Genomic DNA, 19,133 nt, shown 5'->3' on the forward strand with positions numbered 1-19,133 from the left:
CATATGGTTGTCAAGCCTCTGCTTAAAGACCTCAAAAGTAGGAGACTCCACCACACTCCTTGGCAGCAAATTCCACTGTCAAACAGCTCTTACTGTCAGGAAGTTCTTCCTAATGTTTAGGTGGAATCTTCTTTCTTGTTGTTTGGATCCATTGCTCCGTGTCCGCATCTCTGGAGCAGCAGAAAACAACCTTTCTCCCTCCACTATATGACATCCTTTTATATATTTGAACATGGCTATCATATCACCTCTTAACCTCCTCTTCTCCAGGCTAAACATGCCCAGCTCCCTTAGCCGTTCCTCATAAGGCATCGTTTCCAGGCCTTTGACCATTTTGGTTGCCCTCCTCTGGACACGTTTCAGTTTGTCAGTGTCCTTCTTGAATTGTGGTGCCCAGAACTGGACACAGTACTCCAGGTGAGGTCTGACCAAAGCAGAATACAATGACACTATTACTTCCCTTGATCTAGATGCTATACTCCTATTGATGCAGCCCAGAATTGCATTGGCTTTTTTAGCTGCCGCGTCACATTGTTGGCTCATGTCAAGTTTGTGGTCAACCAAGACTCCTAGATCCTTTTCACATGTACTGCTCTCAAGCCAGGTGTCACCCATCTTGTATTTGTGCCTCTCATTTTTTTTTTTTTTTGCCCAAGTGCAATACTTTACATTTCTCCCTGTTAAAGTTCATCTTGTTTGTTTTGGCCCAGTTTGCTAATCTGTCAAGGTCGTTTTGAAGTGTGATCCTGTCCTCTGGGGTGTTAGCCACCCCTCCCAGTTTGGTGTCATCTGCAAATTTGATCAGGATGCCCTTGAGTCCATCATCCAAGTCGTTGATAAAGATGTTGAATAAGACCGGGCCCAAGACAGAACCCTGTGGCACCCCACTAGTCACTCTTCTCCAGGATGAAGAGGATGAGCACCCTTTGGGTTCGGTCAGCCAGCCAGTTACAAATCCACTGAGTGGTAGCATAGTCAAGACCACATTTTACCAGTTTGTTTACAAGAATATCATGGGGCACCTTGTCAAATGCCTTGCTGAAATCAAGTTAGGCTACATCCACTGCATTCCCTTCATCTACCTGGCTTGTAATTCTGTCAAAAAACGAGATCAGGTTAGTCTGACATGACTTATTTTTCAGAAATCCATGCTGACTATTGGCATCACAGCATTCCTTTCTAGGTGGTCACAGACTGTTTGCTTAATGATCTGCTCCAGAATCTTCCCTGGTATTGATGTCAGACTGATTGGGCGGTAATTATTTGGGTCCTCTCTTTTCCCCTTTTTGAAAATAGGGACAACATTTGCCCTCCTCCAGTCTGCCGGGACTTTGCCTGTTCTCCAGGAATTCTCAAAGATGACTGCCAGTGATTCTGAGATCACATCTGCCAGTTCTTTTAATACTCTTGGATGCAGTTCATCTGGCCCTGGAGACTTGAATACATCTAAACTAGCCAAGTATTCTTGTACTATCTCCTTAGTTATTCTGGGCTGTGTTTCCTCTGCTGAATCATTTGCTCCAAATTCTTCAGGTCAGGCATTGTTTTCTTTATCGGAGAAGACTGAGGCAAAGAAGGCATTGAGGAGTTAGCCTTTTCTGTGTCCCCTGTTTGCATTTCACCATCTTCTCCTCTGAGTGACCCCACTGTTTCTTTGTTCTTCCTTTTGCTACGGACATACCCATAAAAGCCTTTTTTGTTGCTTTTAACCTCTCTAGCCAGCCTGAGTTAATTCTATGCTTTAGCTTTTCTGACTTTGTGTCTACATGTGCTGGCTATTTGTTTGAATTCCTCTTTGGTGGTTTCCCCCCTTTTCCATTTTTTGTACACATCCTTTTTTAATCTTAATTCAGCTAAAAGTTCTTTAGATAGCCACCCTGGTTATCCTGATTACTCATGTAATCTCATGAGTACATGAGATTACATGAGTACATGTAAAGTACATTCAAAGTACAGACAAGCAACTAATGCCACCCAAAAAAATTCCAGGAAATCCCTAGAAAATTACTGCCCTGGCCCCATTTTCACAGAGGAAGAATATTTTCACCCATGAAACTGGGTTGGGAGATTTTAGCCCAGCCTTAACATTTGAAGTCAGCTTCCCTAGCTGCAGGTGCATAACTGACAGTCTCAAGGTTTATAGATTTTTGTCTTTAGCATTCTGTTTACAATGGAATAATTTTTCCCCCCAAACCATGTATGCATTCCTGGAGTTGTATCAGAACTGACATGCTTTTTGAGCAGCCGGCAAATCTGAAAGCACAGTTTCCTTAAAAAAAACATGTTATTTTGCTTTGGAACGGGAAGTAATAGACTGCAACCATCCCCGTGACAAGAAAACAACAAACCACCAGATCTTTCACCTGGTTTTACAAAGTGATGCTTCACACAAAATTTACATTGAAATGAGGAAATTGAGAAGACCCGTCATACAGAAATGGAAAAGAGGCTCCAGGATGCTTGGTATAAATGCTGGGCTCTGCGTTAGGTTTTCATAAAGTGTTGCATCCATGTTGCGGGTTCGGGGTGTGGGTTCAGCTCAGCAGTACAGTGCTTCCTTTTCATGTAAAAGTGGAACCCTTTGTGGAATTTTACTCTGCTTTTATATATTTTCAAAAACAGAGCTCCTTATTCAGATCTCCGAAAAGACTCACAACAAAGGCTGAGTGCAAAGGGAAACATGTAAAACAGCAATATCCTGTCTTGTTCATATACTGAGTCATATAATTATTGAGTAAGAATCCATCTATTCCATGGGTAGGCAAACTAAGGCCCAGGGGCTGGATCCGGCCCAATCACCTTCTAAATTTGGCCCGTGGACGGTCCAGGAATCAGCATGTTTTTACATGAGTAGAATGTGTGCTTTTATTTAAAATGCATCTCTGGGTTATTTGTGGGGCATAGGAATTTGTTCCTCCCCCCCCAAAAAAAATAGTCTGGTCCCCCACAAGTTCTGAGGGACAGTGGACCAGCCCCCTGCTGAAAAAGTTTGCTAACCCCTGATTTTCTATTCCAACCCCCTACAATACAGTAATCATAGCTACAGAATCCCTGACAGATGGCCGTCTAACCTTTGTTTAAAAACCTCCAATGATCCTGAGATTAAGAGTCTCTTGGGATGAATCTACACACCCGGGGGAAGGGGGGATGCTATAAAGTCATAAATTGTTATAACAAAAGGGGGGAAAGCTCTATGTAAAACCGTAAAGATTTTTCTTTTGCTCTCCATCGCCATCTGGTGTTGCATCTTTATAACACATTCAAAGCACTGTTTGTTTTGGGGTTTTTTTCCCCCTAATGTAGCTGAGTCCTTACTCTAGTGACTGAACTATCCCAGTGTTTGGGTGGCAGTTACCTTAGGAGGCCTAGTCTCCTAACACATTAACCATTACACCACACTGTCTCTCACCAGTGTGAAATTCTTATATATGCATTAGGACTACAATTCTAACTCCGTTTGCCTGTAAGTAAGCACCAAGGAATTGCATAAGAAGTACCTTCTGAGCAGTCGTGGTTAAGGCTGCAGCCTAAGATGCTATTTTTGTAAAGAAAAAAGAAAAAGAGAAAAGGGCGGTGTTGGGGACTTAAGCAACGTTAATATTTGACAAATCCACCCAAAATCAGTGAAACTCACAACCGAGGCTGGAAATCTCATCTGACAACCCAAACTTCCTCATACTGCTTAAAAGCTGCTTTTCTGCATTGAAGTCAGGTTAAAAAACGCTGTATATTTTTGTAGCTAAATTATAGTAACAAGTGCTCCAGTTTTTGATAAAACCCACTACGCACAAGATTTAGGATTACTAAAATGTAACCTAAATCCTTTCTCTTGCTGCTGTGTGCAACTGAAGATAAGTGTTAGGGTGAATAGGCTAATAATGTCCTGGAATCTCCTATGGATAATTGAACACATCTCTAATTTTATTGCAACTTTTTTTTCCTGGTTCAGTTGACATGAAACAGTAAGAAAGGCGTTTGCTGCCACTGTGTTTAATTGTTTTATGATATGATGCCACAAATTCGCCTTTCTGCAAGAGAAAATTAATCAATATTAGGCCATACTCACCCTGTGAGGGTGATCTTGTTTTTAATAGATTGTCGCTGAAGAAATTTCCCCCATAATGTTCAGAATCAGTGGAATTAGCAATGGAAATGACCTAATTGGGTCATTGAACTCATTTTGTTGTCAGCGGCAGATTATTCCCTGGTGTATATTTCCTCATGCCCTTTCCTAATTATAATGGGATTTCTACAATTCTAGAAAAATAATTAAATGAGTGCAAATATTAACAGCCAGCTTTCTTAATGTTATTAATCTTCATGATCACAAGCAGGACAAAATGCCTCATCACTCCCACGACTGAAATAAGTGGAAAGCGCACAATAGATGCGATTAAAGTTAGGATTATAGGGTGGCAAGATGGGGTTGAGGGTAGAAAATTCAGAACCATCATTTTGGAGCTTCCATTCAAAGGGATTTTTTTTTTAAAAAAAAAAAAAAGATTACAAATCCTTTTATCAGTGTCCTTGAGCAAAAAATAAACCACACTTCAGAAGTGATGGTGTACTTCTTTAATTGATTTTTGTTTTGCTCAAATGGTTTCCGTGTTTTCTTACACTGTATGATTTTATAAAAATAATAATAAGCTTTTCTGATATAACAGCAAACATACACTGGGATTGTGCATGCTTTCTTTGCAGACTGCTTGCATCTGGAGAATGGCCAAGAAATTTTGCTAATTTTATCAACGTAAGATCATAGAATCATAGAATTGGAAGAGACCACAAGGGCCATCGAGTCCAACCCCCTGCCAAGCAGGAAACACCATCAGAGCACTCCTGACATATGGTTGTCAAGCCTCTGCTTAAAGACCTCCAAAGGAGGAGACTCCACCACGCTCCTTGGCAGCAAATTCCACTGTCGAACAGCTCTTACTGTCAGGAAGTTCTTCCTAATGTTTAGGTGGAATCTTCTTTCTTGTAGTTTGGATCCATTGCTCCGTGTCCGCTTCTCTGGAGCAGCAGAAAACAACCTTTCTCCCTCCTCTATGTGACGTCCTTTTATATATTTGAACATGGCTATCATATCACCCTTTAACCTCCTCTTCTCCAGGCTAAACATGCCCAGCTCCCTTAGCCGTTCCTCATAAGGCATCATTTCCAGGCCTTTGACCATTGATAACTATTGATAACTATGGAATGGCTATTAATAACTAAAGCCCCAAATATCTGAAAGACTGCTTCCTTCCCTACAGACCATCTCAGATGTTAAGAGCAGTAGAGGGGACCTTCTTGGTAGTTCCACCACCCTCAGAAGTTTGGGAAGAGGTTGACCCGGAGAGGCCATTCTCAGTCGCAGCTCTAAGCTCTGAAACACCCGCTTTGCAGAGCTATATCTGGCACCTTCCTTACATACAGTATTTTTTTGCTGCATGATGAAGATGTATCTATTTTAAGATCCTCTCTATTGCTTTGATATTTTGTACCTAAAATGAAAATGAGATGAAATAAATATTGTCACCTCATTTCAGACTTAAGGTAAGTAGAACTCTACCCCAAAACTAAAAGTTTCAAAGAAGTTTTTCTTGTCCCACTCTGAACCTGACCTTCTCCATAATTATGGATTGTTATTGTTTTTCTTGTTCTGGGAAAAAAAAAACTCCAGGCAGCCCAGTTGTTATTCTGTTTTCCTTACATATTCCCCATTTTGTGTGTAACGGAATACAGGTTTTCCACCCAAGGTTACTGCTTGCTATTCAAGCCATCATCGGGAATTTAACAGCACAAGTGACATTGCAAGGAACACAATACATAAAGGTTGTTAACCGGCATGCGGTAGTCATTAAATCTCTGTTGGGAAGAAAAATAGGGACCTAAATTGAAGATCAAACATGTTCTGGAGTCACAGGAGGAAAAATGATGGCAAAGTCTAAGGACACTTTTTTGTGGCCGCTGTGCTTCATCACACAAAGGATTTTCAATAAGTTTCTAACAACAGGTTTAAGCTAATATATTGCACTTATTGTGAATGGGTGACAATAACAGCAGCCTTCTTTCCGTTCTCTTGTGTTGTCATACATTAAAGGAAGTTTGGAGCAGCATATGTAGACTATGGACGAGGCAATCTATAAAGCTATGAAGCATTGTTTCACTCCTCTGTTCTCATAAAACAGTAAGGTTGGCAAACTTGAAGGCTCTACATTTTCTTTGGGTATAATTATGACTTGATAAGTGCTGGAGAGTCCAGGGACTTGGGGAGCAATATGAAATGTAGTGTCCCTGGGTGCTGCTGCACATGCTCAGAGGATTCTGGGATTGTGCAGTCTATGTAAGGTAAAGGTAAAGGTACCCCTGCCCGAACGGGCCAGTCTTGACAGACTGTGGGGTTTGTGCGCCCATCTCACATTTATTGGCCGGGGGCCAGCGCTGTCCGGGGACACTTCCGGGTCACGTGGCCAGCGTGACATCGCTGCTCTGGCGAGCCAGAGCCGCACACGGAACGCCGTTTACCTTCCCGCTGGTAAGCGGTACCTATTTATCTACTTGCACCCGGGGATGCTTTCGAACTGCTAGGTGGGCAGGCGCTGGGACCGAGCAGCGGGAGCGCACCCCGCCGCGGGGATTCGAACCGCCGACCTTTCGATCGGCAAGCCCTAGGCGTTGAGGCTTTAGCCCACAGCGCCACCCGCGTCCCTTGTGCAGTCTATAGATCCCCATATTTTCTGGATACTTTCATAAGCATTTGAAGTCTTAGGAACTAGTGCTTAGCGATGGGCAAATCTCACTTTCCCCCAAAAAGTTCAGCTCTAGACATGTCCTTATCAGTTTGCATTTTTTTTTAAGTTCTCATGAAAATTCACCAGCTTATGCCGTATTTTTCTGTGTATAACACACCCACGTGTATAAGATGCCCCCTATTTGGGGGGACTCAAAATTAAGAAAATGTGGGGAGATTGTCCCCATGTATAAGTCTACCCCCCTTTCAATATTTTTTTTATTTTAAAAAACCTAGTCTTATATATGGAAAAGTACGGTAAATGTGAATTTCTTCCAATATGTATACATTTTATGCAATTTCCCCTAATATACACATTTTTGTACATTTGCAGACTGTAATGTATTTTCATGCAAACTTGAGCTGGAGAACGATACTGCAAAATTCGGAGAAATGCAAATGGCAGGCTTTTGGTCCATGTATTGTTTTGGAAATCATGGCATTAGTTAGGCCTGCCTTTAAATGAAAACCGAATTGAATTTCTCCCTCAACCCTGGTAGTGCAATGTTAAATATGATGTTGGCTATCTGCCCCCACCAGCAATCTAGTAGATAGATAGATAGATAGATAGATAGATAGATAGATAGATAGATTCTTTATTGTCATTACACAAGTGCAACATTGCACAAAGTGCAACGAAATTGGATGCCATCCCTTAAAACAACAAAAGCAAGACAACAACAACAACCAAACAAACCACATTCCAGCCACACCCACACCACACCCATCAAACTCCCAGGTCACACTAACGAGTTACAGCATTCAAAAGGGCCACAGCTCTTGGATAGAAACTGTTTTTCAGTCTATTTGTCTTTGACTTGATGTTTCTATATCTTCTGCCAGAAGGCAGTAGTGCAAACAGACAGTGTCCCGGGTATTAGATGCATTAGACCAGTGTTTCCCAACCTTTTTTGGGCAAAGGCACACTTGTTTCATGAAAAAAATCTCGAGGCACACCACCATTACAGCCCCGTGACGTCAGCGCGCAGCGTCACGCCGGGAGGGACATGAATTGCTAGCAAATTACATAATCACCTCCTTGAGGGCTGGCTCATCTTCTCCGAAGGCAGAACCCCATTAATTAACAGCACAGACTCACACCATAGCCAAGACGAGGGGGGAAAACCTCAGTCATGCACAGTCATGCACATGTGGGGGCTAAATGAGGACGAAGACCGGGCAGAGAGCAGGGTTCAAATCACCCCACCTGGCCAGGACAATCCCTGGGTGCTCCCTTGGGCCACTCGCCTGACCCACCTCGCAGGGCTGTTGTTGCGAGGATAACATGGGAAGAACCACGCGCGCCCCCGGGAGCTCCTTGGAGGAGAAAGCGGGCGATGAATGCAATGCACGGAATATATGAGAGGCGACCAGGTTTTGCAGGTGAGGGGCCCCCGCCAGCCTCCGCTTCCAACACCCGGCGCAACGATGCCGAAGTTTCCCCCCGGGCTCAGCTTGGGGAGCAGCGCTGCTCCCCCCCGGCTCCCCTTCGCCCTCCCGGCTCTCTCTGCCGCCCACTGGGGACCCCCCTCACCTGCCAAGTCCGGAGCGCCGGTGGAAGTTGCATGCATGCATGCAGGGCGCCGCGTTGCCATTGCATTGCACTGCACTCCATGCAACGCCTGCACGCATGCATTGCCTTGCACGCCCACCAAGGGGTCTCCCCACGGTCCGATGCGTCCCCTCCGGCGCGGATGCAGCATTGCAAAAATAAACACACCCCCGACGCAGCCCTACCTGGGGGGCAGCCTCTGCCTCCGCCGCTCCGCCTCCGCGGGGATCCCCGGGCTCCATCCTGCTGCCCCATCTCCGCAGGGGCGCAGGCAGGCTGCGCGGGGTCTGCGCGGAAGAGCCCCTGCCTGCCCGGCCGCTGCCGCTGCGCTCATTCCATGGCCGGGAGAAGAGCGCTTCAAACAAAACGCCCGGCCCGCCAGGCCACGCTGGGAAACGTAGTTTGCGCACCCCGCGCGGGCACGGAGCCCAAGGGCGAGGGGATTATGGATCCCGGCAGCCCCCATGCCGGGGACGGAGGGGGAGAGGCCAGGTGCAGGGATGGAGGGACGGGTGGGCGAGCGAGTGAGTGAGTGGCAGCCGCCAAGCCTTGGCCGAGAGCCAGGAAGGGCCTCCCCGGAGGAGGAGGAGGAGGGAGGCGCAGAGAGGGAGGGAGGGAGGGAACCCCAGGGGTCATCTAGTGACGGCGCCCCAATCGAAAATTTGACTTTTTTTAAAAAAAAAATCTTTCAAATTTTTTAATTTTTCCCGCGGCACACCAGGCAACATTTCGCGGCACACTAGTGTGCCACGGAACAGTGGTTGGGAAACACTGCATTAGACATTAGATGCACTACCTGGAACTTCATGACCAGGACAGCCCCACATACAGCTCATTGCAGTAATCCATGGGTAGGCAAACTAAGGCCCGGGGGCCGGATCCGGCCCAATCGCCTTCTAAATCTGACCCGTGGATTGTCCGGGAATCAGCATGTTTTTACATGAGTAGAATGTGTCCTTTTATTTAAAATGCATCTCTGGGTTAGGGGCATAGGAATTCGTTCATTCCCCCTCCCCCCAAAAAAAATTATAATCTGCCCCCCACAAGGTCTGAGGGACAGGGGACCAGCTCCCTGCTGAAAAAGTTTGCTGACCCCGGCCGGGTAATCCATTCTCAGGTTTAGCAATGCAGGGACTAGAGGGGCCAGATTATCTTGATCCAAATATGGCATATGAGACAAATACTGTCAAATAACAGTCAAGGGTGCATGTGGTGCATTCTGGAGTAAACAGTGAGGTGCCGGGAGGCACATATTGAAATATGACAAAATGAAGAAGAAGAAGAAGAAGAGTTTGGATTTGATATCCCGCCTTTCACTCCCCTTCAGGAGTCTCAAAGCGGCTAACATTCTCCTTTCCCTTCCTCCCCCACAACAAACACTCTGTGAGGTGAGTGGGGCTGAGAGACTTCACAGAAGTGTGACTGGCCCAAGGTCACCCAGCAGCTGCATGTGGAGGAGCGGAGACACGAACCCGGTTTCCCAGATTACGTGACTACCGCTCTTAACCACTACACCACACTGGCTGCCATTGGCATGAAAAATATGTACCAGTTGCTACTGTCACATACAAAAAAGCCACACACACACAAATCCAATTTAGTTAACTGTTATAGTCACTAGTCCAATTGCATACTATTGCATACCCTCCAACATTTCTTTGATGACAATAGTGACGTCCCATTCCATAATGATAATTTTACTATTTATACCCCACACATCTTATTCGGTTGCCCCAGCACTCTGGGTAGTAAAAGCATAACAAAACATTAAACATAAAAAAACCTTTCCTATACAGGATTGCCTTCAGACGGCTCGGGGTTGGCTAACTCCATACCCTCCAACATTTCTCCAATGAAAATAGGGACATCCTAAGGAAAAGCGGGACATTCTGGGATCAAATCAGAAACTGGGATGGCTTCTCTAAATCAGGGATGTCCCTGGAAAATAGAGACACTTGCACACTTGCTATTGCATTAGTAATTTTGTACTATTGTCACAATTAGTATTTATGCAAATATATGTGAACAACATTTGAGAAATTGAACAGTTCTTCTAGACCTATACGTTGAATGCCATTGATTGCCAAAATAAATTTCTTTTACAGTGAAACTGAACAGATAACACATATATATCAGTTGATAATAAAAAAAAAGATTGTCTAAGGCAGTTGTGGTTATAGTACCGCAGGGCATAGTGAGCTTTGTATGTGTTTAAACACACCAACTACATAAGTTATTTTTGGTTCAGAGAATATTCCAGTGTGGTCAAATAGTTGCTAGTATTTTACATGCAAATCAACCAGCCTCCCAACTCTAGCTCAGAAAACCCCCAGTTTGTTTGCTTGCTTAACAAAGGTTGTTTTAACCTTTTCACTTTGTGAACCACTGCCAAACTCCTAAAAATCAAAGGCACTGTGGGAGTTCTAGTTTCAATGACATATTAGCAGGCAGGTTCAACTGTAATAATGCCATAATAACATGGATATCTCTAATCCAAAGGCTGCTGAATAAAAGTTGAATTAGATTAAGTACATTTTGGGAAAGTTAGCTAATTTGGAGCTTTTAATGAGATTGGCTAGGGCAGTCTGGGTTAAGAAATATATAAACTTTGTCAAATAAACCCAGCCACTTTTGAAAGCTATGCTCTGCAATATCGAAGAGAGGCACATTGATAGTGTCTGTGATGTATCCAAATGTCAAAAAATGCATAATTTATGAATCTATCTTTTATTATGCCTTCCTCCCCATCTCAGATATACTGAAACGACCACATCCTTTGTAGTAGCATTCTCTCTCTAGAGTCGACTGCACATTTAAGGTGTAAACAGGTGGTTTTCATTATGTACAGTGGTGCCTCGCAAGACGAAAAGAATCCGTTCTGTGATTCTCTTCGTCTAGCGGTTTTTTCGTCTTGCGAAGCAAGCCCATTGAAGGATTAGCGGATTAGCGCTATTAGTGGCTTTTAGTGGCTTATCTGCTGATCGGCGGCTTAGCGGCTTAGAAAAGGGGGGGGGAGGAAAAAAACCCAGCAGGAACTCGCAAGACATTGTCGTCTTGCGAAGCAAGCCCATAGGAAATTCGTTTAGCGAAGCACCTCCAAAATGGAAAACTCTTTTGTCTAGCGAGTTTTCTGTCTTGCGAGGCATTTGTCTTGCGGGGCACCACTGTATTGGCATCTAGTCACAGACAGAGATGAGGACTTCCGTTTTGCACCGCAAAAGCCCAACCTAAAACTAGATGCAATAGTCAGCCAAAGGTTGACTTACTGTATTTCAGAAAACCAATTGACCTGAAGTCTATGTTCTGTTCAATGGATACAGGTAATGATGATGGCAGGAGTTGCAACGCAACTGAGATGAAAGGCCCAAGGCTAAGCCTTTGTAAATCTTTTACAAATTTAAGAAATTTGCCCAGAAGCCAATTATTGATGTATAAAATGCCCTTCATCCCAAATTGGATTTCATGGCAGCAGGCAAGCAAATTTCAATCACAAGAGTATTGAAACACAAACCAATAATGCAATAAAATTAGGAGAAATGGGAGCAAGCAGGATATGTCTCAAGCACCCAGTCCCTTACTTTAAATGCACATGACCTGGATAAATGAATTCCCTTTTTGTCTATTCATCCTTTACCTGAGTCGCTAAATGTAAAAAGAATGAAATTGCCCCATCATTTTATCAGCTAAGGATGCTGGGTTTTTTTTAAAAAAATATTAAAAGTTTTTATTATTAAAATAATTCAGCATCAGTACACATATATTGCGAATATACAAGCATACAAACATACATTTCATACAGTCCTTAAAAATGTTCAAACATACCTACACCCAATCCCACAGATAATTCCTTGTGTTAGACTTCCAATCTACTCAATTGCAATTTCTTTCCACTTCTATTACTTTCTTTCACACACCTTTAACCTAATTTCATGCTCCTTTTTATGTTACACATTGTTATCCATCTTATTTAGTATTTCAGTATTTAAAACAGAACTTGTTTATTCTAATAGGAGTTCTGATTTTTCAGTATGGTTTTGCAAGTATCCTTTAAACACCTTCCAGTCCCTGTCTACCTTCTCTTTTGAGATCCTTCCCATTCCTCCCATTGTTTTGGATAGATTGTAATACTCCAATAATTTGGCAAGCCACTCTGTTTTTGTCGGTATAATACCACTTTTCCAATTTTTCGCAATCAATAGCCTTGCGGCTACTGTTCCGTATAAATATAATGTCTTGTCTTCTTCCTTTAGACTTCCTGGTACTGTTCCCAATAGAAAACCTTCTGGTGTTTTCCTAAATGAATATCTGAACATTTAAGGATGTTGTTTTATTTGAGTTACAGTAGCTAACCATTTGGGATGGGCACCGGCAGCGTGATACCGGTGGGGTGCCATCACGGCTGCCCCCTGCCTGCGCTGGGCTCTACGCCCCTGCAGGTGATACGTCACAGCCCCAGGACGCACACCACGACCCTGTAGGTGGTGCACCACACTCCCAGGATGCGTGCCAGCTATGCCCCCCCCCAGTGGCATAGCATGGGGGGCGCAGGGGGGGCCGGCCGCACCGGGCACAACATCTGGAGGTTAGGGTTAGGGGGCGCAAATCCACGGGTTAGGGGGCGCAAATCCACGGGTTAGGGAGCGCAAATTACTTGCCTTGCCCCGGGTGCTGACAACCCACGCTACGCCACTGGCCCCACCTGCTCTCCTCCCCACCCGCCCAGTGCTGGAGCATGAAGCTCTGCCACTGGGGATGGGTTAACCTCCCCTAGTGCTTTGTGGACAATGGTCTGGAGAATGAGCCCCTGGATAAGTGGGCAATAAAAGTTGTTGTTGTCTGCATCCATCTGTATTGGGAATCAATGGAAGAGTGCACCTTTAGGGGTGTAGTCAAACCATTGGAGAGTTACAGCGCATGGTGTGGCTGCAGAGACCAATACAGGAGAGATATGCTTCATTGCAGCTGGGGCAGATGAAGGCATCCAGTTGTGCTGACGCAGGTGTGCCATTGTGCTTCTTTCTGTGCTGTTCCCTGCAGAAGGATAATAATAGGCTGGCAATGAACACGCCTGGGAGTTTCCTTAATGGACAAGCAGACCCTCGGAGCTGTTTGCACAAACCTAAGGAAAAATAAACAGAATGATAAACAATTAAAGTAGGTGTTACTTATTGAAAATGAGAAAGGGGTTAGAATATAAACAAACAAAGGAGTCATGTGAAAATTCCTACAACTGAATCGAGGGAGGAGGGGAGTGAGCTCTGTTGGAAGCTTGGAAAGATCCGTCTCAGAAAACACTGTGATTGGAGTGCCCTGGGAACATAATTTGTTGTAACCGAATGCTCGGCCAGTCCACAGAAACAAAAGAGCCTCTATTTCTCCATCTCTTCTTTTCCTCCCCAGTTTTGCTCAGGGTATTTGCCTAGTCAGCTCTGTTTTGCTGTTAAAAAAAGGCAATTGCCATTCTGCTTCAGATGACAAAATTCAGTGGGGCTTTTGCACAGAGTGACTTGCCATTTCAGGGAGTCCCTGGTATGACTTGAGACACCTGATTAATGGTGCAATTTGACTCAGGTATATGAACACCTCACCCAAAGCACCCTTCACCTCACAATTCAGGCAGAACACATTGCAAATGCACAGCTCTTGTAAATCTATATATATAGAACAATCCTGTAAAGCAAGTGAGTATTATTATCCCCACGTTGCAGATGGTGGGCTGAAGCTGAGAGTGAGTGGGTTGTCTAAGAACTGCTCTTGGATTTGTTGCAGAAGCAAGGCTTAACCCACAGACGTCTTGATTTGTAAATGAGTCTCTTAGCCACAATGCCACTCCAACTCTCTGTTTCTTTCAAGCACAGTAACTACATTTTAAGGAAAATTGTTAGTGATTTACAGGAGCTGCACCCAGCACTGAGGTTTTAAAATGAACTCTTTCCATCAGTGCAAAGTGAATACTTTCCCAAAAGCAGGTGTGCATTGCTAGATCCATGCTATTTTGAATTTGTAGTGCACAGCAGGAAGCATTTTCTTCTGAAAATACATTAAAATACATGAGCTCATCTGATCTTCACAGGGTTAAACATCATTGGTTTGCCACAAGAAGCTGATTAACAACCCTAGTGGATCATCCCAGCTTTGAAAACAAGTTGTATACACATGTGATTCCTCTTTTTATCTAAATACATCCAACTATTCTACGCGCTCAGAAGGATTTCTTTCTTCTGGTTTCTTTATTACTTGGTAATACAACATGCTCCTAGGAGTACAATCCGGTTTTTGATTTTTGGATGAGCCCCTGTGCTATTTGCTCATTGATAGAAGGATTCCCTTACATTCAGATATAAAATTTGCAGTGTTCCAAACTGGACATTTGGATAGAAGTGCGGTCCGGGTTGGCGGAAGGAACTGGACAAAATGTGGATAATTTGGGAATATGAATATTTCTGTAGTGCCTAATGGAAATAGCCTGTATGAAGTGACTAGAGTTTGATGGGGACATAGAAATTATTGAGTCTCTCTAATAGGGATGCTTGAATAATTTGCAAATTCTGATGGGAGCTGACTTGTTCCACACCTCCTGAACTAATGTGCAAATCAGAATGAAATTAGTCTTCCGATTTGGCACTTTATGAACTTTGTGAAAAGCTCACAGCTCAAAAATGTACCAAAATACACCAGAAAGGTTTTTTTGTTTTTTTAAAGGATATAATACATTTTGAAATGACAGACTCTATGTTCAAAGATATGCATTTAAATGCCAATATTTAAATACCAATGTTCACATGGTGTTCTTTTTTAATAAGCGAATGGGGCAGAACGGATTATATTGAACTAAGTTATGTCCAGGTTAGACATGTTGAAAATAATGGTTCTAAGTTAGTCATGCCCATTGATTTGAGCGGATCTTTTTTAAGGAGGATTCACTTTGGATTAACTCAAATGATTTATGAACAAACACATGCAAAACTTACATGAACCAGGAGTAGACTGATCTCTCCATCCTTCCTAATTACTGATGTGCTGTCTTTCACCTCAGAGACACCGGTCCTAAAGGATCTTCATTGGCTCCCAGAGCGTTTCCGAGCACAATTCAAAGTGTTGGTGCTGACCTTTAAAGCCCTAAATGGCCTCACTCAGTACACCTGAAGGAGTGCCTCCACCCGCATCTTTCAGCCCAGACACTGAGGTCCACTTCTGAGGGCCTTCTGCTGCTTCCTTCACTGTAAGAAGCAAAGTTACAGGGAACCAGGCAGAGGGCCTTCTTGGTAGTGGCATCCACCCTGTGGAATGCCCTCCCATGAAATGTTAAGGAATGCCCTCCCATGAAATGTTAAGGAGATGAGTAATTATATAACATTTAGGAAACATCTGAAGGCCGCCCTTCTTAGGGAAGTTTTTAATGTTTGATGTTTTATCGTGTTTTTACTATTCTGCTGGGAGCTGCCCAGAGTGAATGGGGAAACCCAGCCAGATGGATAGGGGAATAAATAATAAAAACATTATTATCATTATCATTATCATTATTACAACAATGCCATCTGCCATCTACATTCCTCCATCATTCATTTACTTTCTGGATACAACATTAATCAATTTGTTTGGATACAACATCCTCCTCCTCTCTCTGCGTCCCAAAATTCATAAGCAAATGTTTTCACTGTCAGCACAAAATGCAGTTCAACTTTTCTAATAAATGTGCTGCACCTGGAGGCAACAATATCCTTGTGTATAAATCTGGGGGAATCGCAAGCTTCCAAAGTTTCATTTCTGCCTTGATCTCCTTGAAAGTAACCCCCCCCCCAAAAAAAAATAAAAAAATAAAAACCCGATATCATTTACTAATGCTTTGCTATTTTCATGGAAACAACACAGATTTCTGAAAACTGCTATCTGAAGAGTGGACATACTGTTACAAAGCCTTTCTTATATTCTGCCTTTAAAAAAATAATAAATAAATAAAGGGAAACTTTTTTTTTAATCCTACATGATTGCAGAAATTAACTTGAAAATGTGTGGGACAGTGGGTGGTGTAAAGGACCACAACATGGCAAAGACTCTCCTCCCTGAAAGAGAGGGGAGTGGTTGTGGGCGGGAGCCTGAACACCGCTCCTAGCAGGGAGCGTTGCCCCCTGCCTCCAGCTCACCTGGCTGGCGCTCATGCCCCCCCGGTGGCCGCCCAACCAGGTGCCATGGGGGGGCGTGTCCAGCAGCCTTTATGCTGCAGTGCCAGCCTCTCCCCGGCCTCATTTCTCTTTGTCGCCCTGTGCGAGTCACCCACCCTCCACTCCCTTTGAGTTAGGGCTTAGGTCATTGGCCTTGCTATGGACCTTAGGTTGGTTGCCCCGGTTGCCCGGGGGGCCTGGTAGGAGTTTTTCCATTTGGCATTAGGCTTTTTGTTTTTTTCACCTACCTCGTAGCAATCGTCACAACTTTCTGGTGGTATTGGTGGGTAGGTTAGGCATTGGAATAATGTGTTGTGGTGTGTCGAAGTGCTAGGTGTGGCCATCGCCTATGCCTTCAATTTCTAGGGGTATTCCGGTAAAGGAATCTGGCGGCCGTGTATTTCGTCCGAAGCCTGCTTGGCGGGAGGCCATGGCACGACCCGCGGTGACATCAGGGGTGAGCCTATAGTTGGATTAGCATCAACAGGTGATGAACCCCTGGTGAATAAACCCACTTGTTTCGCGATCCAATGCCTAAGCCAATACCTTTTCATTGCTGTAATCAATAAAGTTGTGGCCTTTTCTAGCCCATTAACCTTATATCACGTGTCCATGTGTCTTCATTTTACTTCGCGGGGGTCGGGTCCTCGAACCACAATATGATACGGTATTGAACTGATTGGTGTGAATTAATTACATATACGGTACATTGGTCCTTTTCATAGGACCAACTTCTGGCAAGAGATTAGCCTTAGTCCTTTAGTCACCCTCCCCATATGTTTACTTTTAGGATGTCAATATGGCATAGGATAGCAGCAGAGGTCAGAGTACTGCTGTTACTGTTGGGATTCATAGGATGCTGTGTAAGTAAGTCTGCAGGCTTCAGTTTGCAACAGGCTGATGCAATACTCTCTGTGGAAGTGCTGGGTCAGCAGTAATGTGATTGGCTGTGACTAGTTTAAAAGTAAAGCCTGTCCAATAGTAATGCTGGTGTAGATGAGTGTGGAGTCTTCTTTTCCCTCAAGGTGCAGGTACTCTGTCTGATTATATGAACTGCTTCTGTAGATATTTGTATATATATTTAGCTCACAATAATAAATACTGCACTAAAGAACCTGGGACTCTGAGCATTCTGCTAAAGTGCCGCGAGGAATTCGCGACAGTTACCTCTATGTATGCATGCTTGTATATCTGTTGGGTATGGCTGCATGTCTGTATTTAGGATACGCTGGTAATTATTATGGTCCACATATATTAGTTGGTTGCATTTATATTGCTCTTTAAGAGTATATCTAATTCTTAACTGTGTTGCTCTAAACTACAGAATGTTTTAGTTTCTTTATTATTTACTGTATTTTTTCTTGCATTTGACATTCATTTGCAGTAAACAGCTTAGATATCCTCCCCCCAATATGAAGTGGTATATGAATCACCTGGGTGAGACCAGAGCTGGGGGAGCGGATGTAAAGGTTACCTTTGCACAGTGGGCTAGTTTCTACTCATATTTACACACACCCCTAACCTTCATCCAGACAAACAAGAGTTCAAGGACTCAGTTCAGTCCTCACCCTGGAAAAACAACAACACCCAGGTGCAAAGATAGGTGTAACCTGAGGTGTGATCTGGAGTTTTGAGGTCCAGATATATCTGAGGTTCCCAATGCCTTCTCTAAATGGTTGAACAGTTCGATGCAATATTCATATCTCCTGTGTTTTGGAACAAAACAGACTTAAGGATGGATTATTCAAGAAAGGAATCTGAACGGAAAGGGCACAGGCACTCCTTTGTTTAGCAGTTAAGCTCCCTGTCCCTTAGCCTGCCTTTTAATCAATCACCACCATGCCGTCAGAACCCCAAAGTGCCTGGTCATCAGCAATCATCTTGGTTAGCACGATGGTGCTGATGAGCCTGAAAGACTCCTCAAAGGATGGCTTGTCTTTTGACCGTTGACAGCTATCAGCAACTGAAAAGAGAAGAGTGCATTTATTTAGAATTTGAAATCTGTATGCATTGGTTAAGATCAAAGATGGAAGCTTGTCACCTGTCTGTCTAAAAAGGATAAACTCTGTATTTTTCCGCTCACGGGGCCATAATCATTTATATCAGATCTCTTCCCCTCCCAGTGTGGGGGGAGAAGGGAGAAAAGCCTTTAGAAATGAATGACAAGCAGATGGCATATCATTTTCCGAACTGGAGATTTTTGGATACTATTTGTCACTCACTGAACGACGACAGCATGCCCCTTTTATTTATAGCACAGTGAATAGCCTGCACAGTTTGCTATCATGCCTGATACTCATAGGTTTATTGAATCTGGAACACATAAATTAGGACTGCTTGTGCTGCTGTGGGTTTTGGCTCAGAGCTTTCTAAACCTGCTCCCGTTGCAAGTTTGGAGTTCTCTGGGCACCAGCTGCTGCCAGCTGCCTCTCCTACCATTTGTGATGCCCGCCAGTTGACATCAGCACTGAGGTTTTGATGTTAATGTGAGAACACACAGATGTACATGTGGCCTCTCCAAGACATCCCATTGTGGTTTATGAACCTGCTACAAGATTCCTGCTTTCATGTTCTGTGGTTGCTTCAACATACCACAATCTGGAGTTGTTCCAGTGCAGGTTGTAACAATTGCTCAATCAGTGGA

The 19,133-nt window shown here is 43.8% G+C and overlaps 1 long non-coding RNA gene across 1 annotated transcript in view; it reads left to right on the plus strand.

Annotated features, from left to right (window-relative positions):
• The window catches only part of LOC309533414, a 93,288-nt gene that overhangs the window by 28,835 nt on the left and 45,320 nt on the right, over nt 1–19,133 (plus strand). The window lies entirely within an intron of this gene.

The sequence above is a fragment of the Podarcis vaucheri genome (genome assembly GCF_965113315.1).
Source record: "Podarcis vaucheri genome assembly, chromosome: 5".
NCBI classification, from domain to species: domain Eukaryota; kingdom Metazoa; phylum Chordata; class Lepidosauria; order Squamata; family Lacertidae; genus Podarcis; species Podarcis vaucheri.